The sequence below is a fragment of the Sebastes fasciatus genome, chromosome 16 (assembly GCF_043250625.1).
Source record: "Sebastes fasciatus isolate fSebFas1 chromosome 16, fSebFas1.pri, whole genome shotgun sequence".
NCBI lineage: Eukaryota > Metazoa > Chordata > Actinopteri > Perciformes > Sebastidae > Sebastes > Sebastes fasciatus.
In genome coordinates, this window is record NC_133810.1 from 18,214,180 (window position 1) to 18,222,244 (window position 8,065).

Sequence of the window (8,065 nt, forward strand, 5' to 3'; positions counted from 1 at the left end):
TGAGCAAAAATGGATAGGAAAAGCAATCAGCATCTTTCTCCCTTTATCTCTTAAAAGAGGGATTTGTGTTGAAGCCCCACCAGTTTACATTTGTTCAGATTAAGAGAGCGCCCGGGTGAATTATCTGTACTTCTGTGGCTGCCGTATAATCTGATACAGCAGAGGCTGGGCACAGAGTTCAGCTGTCTGACCTTTTCTTCAAATACTGAGTAGTAATGAATCTTTTTTTCACCTACATGATCAGTTCATCTGCGGGGCCGGTGTCATCATAACTAACGGTCTCGCTGCCTTCCAGCTCCTGCTGGCTCAAACAAAAAGAGAGTGGCATCCTCCCAAAGCCTGGCTCCGGCTTCAGGCCAGAGCGGAGTGTTACTGTCGGGGTCTGGGTTAATGTGAGAACCCCCAGTGCCTGATTTCACACAAAGCATAAAGTAGCACAAAATGTGTGAACCTCCTTCCACTGGAGGGGGAACATACCATCTCTTACTACTGATGTCCTGTTCATAAAAAGGATCTGTGTGCTAAAATGAAATCATATGAAACACAGAAGATTGCAGTTTACAAAATGCTGATGCTGATGGAGAGGATTACTTATCTTCTCAACAGTGAATGCAAAGAAATCCACCTTCTAATCTCCTATACGTGCATAGCTGCTAAATCCCACTTTAAAGACCAACATCGGAAAAATGTATCTAGCATAAAAATAAGTCTCTCCCACCATGAAACAACCATGGGGTATTATATGGATAGATATATTTTTCATTTCAAAAGACAATTAGATGAGTTTCATAGTGATATGCTTGCTCACATCCTCCCACGTGTCATGTTAAAGTGACTGTTTGTAAGAATCATAAATTGGTTGTAAAAGCGACACCTGTGGCCGTTAAGTCAACAAAAGTCAGTGTCCTGTTGCTCGCCCTTGCCCATGTGCACGCGCTACCTGAATATGAGCGAGCATCCGTCAAAACAGTGAGGCGACACACATCAGCTAAAACCACAATATCACTCTATAATTCACCTGCTTGACAGTAATGTTAGCTGACCAGACGAAGGTCTCTCCATGAATCAGTGCTGATCCTCGTGTTGGCTTTTCCTGCCTCAGCCTCCCGACCGCGGCCGGAGGGCGAGCTGAGCGAGCGAAAACGAGCGCACTGTGTGAGTGAAGGCAAGCAGGCAAGCAGCAGAGCAGAGTACAGCAGAGACTCCGGCCCTGGAGACCAAAGCTACGGTCTCCCCCGCTTCCTCCGCGGCTAACACTGTTTAGCAGATGGGCTTCACTAGATATAACTTTGCGGTTTTGGTGCTTCCGTGTAGTTTGTGTTGGAGTCTTGTCTGAACAGCGTAGCCACACGCGAGAGCGCATGGGACACCGACCCGGATTGATTTATACGTGTAAGAAGTTACAAACAGTCCCTTTAAGTCAAGTCAAGTTAATTTTATTTGTATAGCCCAAAATCACAAATCATAAATTTGCTTCAGGGGGATTTACAATCTGTACAGGATACGACACCCTCTGTCCTTTACACTGCTACCCTCTCATCGGATGAGGAAAAACTCCCCACCCCAAAAAAAACCTTTTAACAGGGAAAAAAGAAAAAATGGAAGAAACCTCAGGAAGAGCAACAGAGGAGGGATCCCCCTTCCAGGATGGACAGACGTGCAATAGATGCTGTGTGTGCAGAGTAACAACATAATGAACATACAACATAGACAATACATATGACAAAAATTAATACATATAATGTGAACATATGTGAGAAGGTGGATCCAGGAGGATGTCAAGCAGCTTCCGGCGTCAACAAACAGATAGAGCCAGAGCAACACGACCTCCTCTCCACGCCAGATAGATAGAGCCAGAGCAACACAACCTCCTCTCCACCATGGAACCTGATCATGCTCTACAGTAGGTTAAAGGTTAGATACATAGGATTAAAAATCTGTGATTTAAAGGATGAATGGGAAGTGCATCAGAGGTCAAGCTCATTGACTGTGTGAGAATCCATTCATGCATCTGTCCATCTCTTTCTGCACCTCCATCTTTCAGCCGTCATGGCGGTTCTTCCTGACTTTGCTGCGGTGGCTTTTAAAAGCAGAGATCATCTGGGATTAGGCAGCTATAATCGCTCTCTTTCGATTGACCACAGTCACAGAGGCAGCTGCTGGAGGTCAGCCTTGATCTCAGCGTAAATTACCACCCTGAGTGTTTCCGGGCCACAGAAAGTGCACGGTGGCCTCCAACCAGCTCTCAGTGGTGGGATTATTGGGAGGAGAAGTACTAGAGAGAAAAATATATGTTTGCATTTGTGTGAGCAATCTTGGTCTTCATATTGTATAACTGCCAGATATCTGGGTTAGAACAGTTTGTTTTTAGTAAACTGTTGCATAACTGTGCAAAGATAGATTTAGTCAGTCTGACAATATAGTAACTCAGGAATATAGAGCACAAAACCGTGATGGAGTCGTGCTATTTTTTGCCACCTTGTACATGCTGCACGGTGATGCAAGCTCAGTTGTTTGTGAGAGAGGAGGGTTTACTGTCGTTGGAGGCAGAAAAACCCATCCTTTAATCAGAAATCATGCCTCCATTGTTCAGGATCTTTGCCCAGCTTCAGTGTTACTCACCCACTAACACCTTTACTGCTGGGTGTCACATTCATTTTACTGTAACCATGGGAGAGGTGGGGCAGAGACCATCTGTAAAAGTCAGGGTGGCAAATCACACAACCACATTCAGGGATTATGTGAAAATGATTCAATAAATTTGCTAAATTAAATGACAAAATAAATAGTTTGTCCATCATTTGTCTGTACCATCCCAATCTGTTACAAATCACTGTTGAAAAATCTGTTTAAATAAATTAATGAATAATAGATAAAACTGTTTAATGGTGTTTTTTTTCTTTGGACCCTCCCCGTGACTCAGAGAAAAACTGCAAAACCTTCCCCACAATATCTTAAAGTAATAGAACTTCCGTGTCCATCATGTGATGCCATTGGGCCCCCATTTTTTTTTTTTTACTATTATGAGGCTTTGATTTGACCAGTTTGTAATCTCATGTACCTGCACCTTATTTTGTGCTGTGTGTTTATGGTTCCTATAACTGTTATGAAATTGTGAAAATATACACAATGAAACTTTTCATTTCATGATAAAGACAATTGCATATATATATATATACATATATATATATATATGTATATATATATACATATATATATGTATATACACATATATATATGTATATACACATATATATATACTATTGCAAATACAGCTTATATTGTGGATGTATAATTCACGCGTTATTTGCAATAAAAGTATCTAAAAAAAAAATAATAGGAAAAGGATTGGCCAGAATAAGATGATTATGCATTCAACCGCTTCCCCGAGGACCAAAATGTATGTTTAAATAATAAGTACATGTTTGTATGAATATATTCTAATGTAATATATTACATATTTCCATCTTGTTTATGAACCATTCATCAAGGCTCAGCATGTATTTAATGTAGACCTCCACCTGTGGTCGGCCAAGTGAATCATGACTCTCATTTTCTCCTCCTGGGTGTCGCATCGTCCCATCACCGCTAGGAGGCGACAGAGCAGCGCGGCTGAATCACACTGATATCTGCTGATGTCCATTCAAAGTGAAGGAATCATGAAAAGCTTCATTTCAATTCAGTTTGAGGCAGTTGACGACTCCACCCTGTGATGCGTAAAGGAGACACACATTGTTACCAACAATGAAAATGCTGTTGAGCGCCCTGCCCTTAAAACTAAATAATAAAACACATCTGCAACCACACTGGAGACATATTTGACATGACTTGTAGGCTGCAGATAGCCTCTTCTGAACTCCTGATCATTTCACACACACACACACACACACACACACACACACACACACACACACACAAACACACATACACACACACACACACACACACACACAAACACACACACAGACACCTACACACACACACACACACACACACTCAGACACATTGCTCTCTGCTGCTTTGTGCCTCCTTGTCTGATTTCAGTCAACCCAGACATGTGTTGGTGGAGGTGATGGCGCGCACACTGAAAACACCGTGGCACAGGAAAAATAATAGTGCATTAGCACGCCCTTCTGTATGCATGACAGGACCTTATCGATCCAGACAGCAGGTTCTTCTAATTGTTGATCAAAACATGCCCAGACACTGCAGAGCAGCTGCACAGACAGTGTCTCAAAAAAATGCTCATATGCATGTCTGATATGCACATATAGGCTATTTCATATTTCAAGCTGACATTATTACTTTATATTCCCACCCCCTCAACACTTATCTGTGATCTCAATGTATGGATTAAGAAGAAAGATTAAGAAAGAATTATTATTTTCTCTTAGTATTAGAAAAATAGTTTCTGCACACTAGAGGGAGCTCACAGCTCAATAAATAATGCCAATGCCTTCTCTTTTTTTGGCTAAATTCTTCTATCCTGGGTATATTTGAAGAGGGGTGGTGCCTGTGTTAAATTAGAGAGTATATGCACAGGGTTGATTACAGTTACTTTATTCCTGTAATCTGATTACATTCAATACACTTTCACTCACACACTTCATACTTTGTAAAGCTGCTTGTATTGCATCCAGATGCTGATTAAATCATAACCATATGCTCCTGCCTCAGATTTCTAAGTAGGCTCTGCACATGGTGAACAAAGGTAATACACACATACACGGTCCTGACTGCCCCGCAGACTGTCACAATGCGAGCCCAGAAAGCCTGGTTTGTTCATGGGGTCAGTAATGGACGTGAGTGGTCATGTTTTTACAGTATAATCAACAGTTACTTGTGATGGACTGTCATTTATCCGAACCAGGCTGGAGCAGCGGGTGTAAGTTTGAGGGGCCCTCGGGGGATCAGAGGGGGGGTGCTTTAATCTGAAGGCCTGCTGTGTAAGGAGCAGCCCATAAAAGTGAGGTTCAGACTTTACATTTAAGAGCAAAATCAGTTCTGCAGTGCGGTAACTCACATGTGTATGATTGTTTATTCGAACATCTGCTCATTTTCTTTGTAAACATCTATGAGAATAGCTCATTTAGGTCAATCGGTTGCCAAACTGTGTAATTTAAATGTAGAAAAAGAAGGGGAAACATCCAGTTAAGGTAAACAGCTACAACCACAATACAAATAGAGAGACCAGGCTTCACTGTAATCATGAAAAACAGAACAAAGACACACAACTGAGGGCTTTACTGCAGCATAAAAAAGTATTTTCTCCAAATCCTGAAAGTTCTACTAACTTTGTCTGATGAAACCTCGAAAAAATGCTGTTTCTTAGTTTGTGAGGAGGTGACTTTTAGTGGATACGCATTTTTGCTTTGCTGGTAAAGATTTATACTTGTGGGGTTCAGAGGTGTGGAGGAGTTAGGTTGAGTTAGGACAAGAAGGTGAGGCCTGTGTGAGAGGTTAAGCACAACACCGAAGAGTAAACTTAAGAGTTCAATAAGCTGAGTTCAAAAAGGACGTCAATCACACTGATCAGAAACATCTTTAACACAAGATGTTTGCCATTTCTGAATCACTTTCACACACACCCACGATCTTTTTTGTCACACAACACCTCACCACTCCTTTTGACTTTTAGAGCTATTTGATAGTTTCCCCCTACTTTTAATTCCATGGTCCATGTGGGTTGAGTTTCAGCATACCGGGTGATTCACACAGAGAGAGGATAAGAAGCAGGGAAGGTCACACTCCTTTCATTTCCTCACAGAAGGCAACGAGCACATCTTAGCGGAGTGGAAAACAAAAGGCCGCCACGGGGGAGATGGATGGATGCTGTGTGCGTATTGAAAGCTGAGACAGAGCAGGAACCTGCAGACACCTTTGGAGGGGCCAGTCGCTCGTTCCTCAAGGTGTTCATATTTGCATTCATTCATCCCACTAACGCCTCCGTCTGCTCTTTGAAGTGGATGCCAGCTATATATGTTATGGCCACTTTGGAGTCGTAATATGTATAGGAAAACTATTTGGCTTTATGAAGAATCAATTTTTATGAGCAAACAGATACACAAAGCATGAGCATGGATATATAACTGTGCAGAAAATTCAAATAAAGTGAGATTACACCAAAATCATTCTGGAGGTGACAGCCTAACACTATTTGCTGCTATAACAAATAATAACAATAATAAGGCTGAGGGGACAGCAGGGGCCTCTAATCTAAAGGTTTACATTGATTAACTGGATTAAGTGCATAGTGAAAAGCACAAGACTAATTCCACATCAAACTGTACCGCAGCGTGAAAGTATAATTAAATTCTTACATTCTCTTTATTTGAGCAGGTGGGTCAGCGAAGAACAAACTCTTATTTACAGCGATGGCCTGGCAGAGGCTCAACAAAGTCAACAGAAATGCTGTAGAACAGCGGGGAGGGACAACTACCAGTGATCAGATTTAATACGAAACAGAGTGGAGGCGCTCAGCCGCGCAATGTGCCTCCCATTTTTCAGCACAATCACGCTGCGTACACAGGTGAAAAATAATCTTAGCTGGGCTGCTCGGCGGATTTGCTCAGAAATATTGGGCCATTTCGATCAAATTGTCTGCAAGTCGTGTCGGGGAGGAAATCTGGCACCTGGAGCGAAGAGGGAGAGGAATGACAATCTCAAATCTAACTTTTCATCTTCAAACTTCTGCTGTTGAGGAAACTCAAAGCAAGTCTGCAGAGTGATGGAAAGTTAGTCGGTAGTTTCCGAAAAGAGAGTTTAACATGTTAAAGGGGCATTACACCAATTTTACACATGAAGTTAAGCAGACTTTTTTACAAGGAATAGCCTACTATTCAAGGCGGAGGTTTGATCAAACAAACTAGTCTGTATAACCAGCCGATTAGACTGTTGTCAGGCCGTTAAATAGGTGTTAACGGTTTTTGTAAGCACCATAGATGTGGGTCAACTGAGGGCTTTACTGCAGCATAAAAAAGTATTTTCTCCAATGGGTCAATAGATGACACCCAATATTAGGTGTCATCATCAATGTGCTCCAAGGATGATGTATTTATGTAGGCCAACCAGGAAGTTAGCATCACTCTGGTTCCCTCAACAAAAAGCCAACGGGATTTTCCATTGGGTTTTGGATTATTGCAGAAAATAAACTCTGTGGCAAATACACTTACATGTTTTGTTCAGCAAGATAATCTTCATGAATGAACACCACTTTTATGATTTTTGTAGCATAAATGCAATCGCCAGACGCTAACATTAGGCTATAGACAAACTACACTACAGTCGCACGAGCGTGAGTATACAAAACAAGGCTGTAAAGGCGGACGAGTCGGTGTAATGACGTTTAGCCTCATTTAGCCACTTGTTAGCAACCGCCATTTTTAAGACACATACAGGCTTCAAAATTCACAAGTGGGGTATTTACTGACGTATTTTATATCTAGACAAAAACATTAAAATCTCTTAAGCGTGTGTTAACCACGGACCTTATTTCAGGCATCTAACTAAAAACTAATTTCCGTGTTTTAGGACTCATTCCTGTAGCACTCTATTCACATGGTAGATCCCCGAAAGTAAGTATAAAAGAAGACGACAGCGACCTCTAGTGACGGTAGTAATAATGACAGGAGAAGAAGCGGGAGTCAGGCGCTTCCATCCAGGAAATCAGGGTTCGCACCTCATGTGAAACCAACAACATGTAGTTGTCTGTGTTCACAAGCGTTACGTTTTGCCTTCACTTTTGAAACGTAGTTATTTTAAGCCAAAACACAATGTTTTTTACCTCAACTTAACAAAGTGTTTTTGTTGCCTAAACCTAAAGAACTCTTTTGTTTGTGTTCAAAACGTAACGTTTCATTCAGTTTTGCGTGTTTGAAAGTGTTGCTTTTAAGTTTCATTTTCACTTTTACAACATAGTAGGCGCAGTAGGCCCCTACTGATCCACATCTATGGTGCTTATAGCAACCAATAACGCCTATTTAAAGGCCTGATAATAGTCGAATTGGGTGTTCATAGCTGTTCCAAATTAATGCAAGTGCAGGTTGAAAAGCTTCCCGTTGTTAAG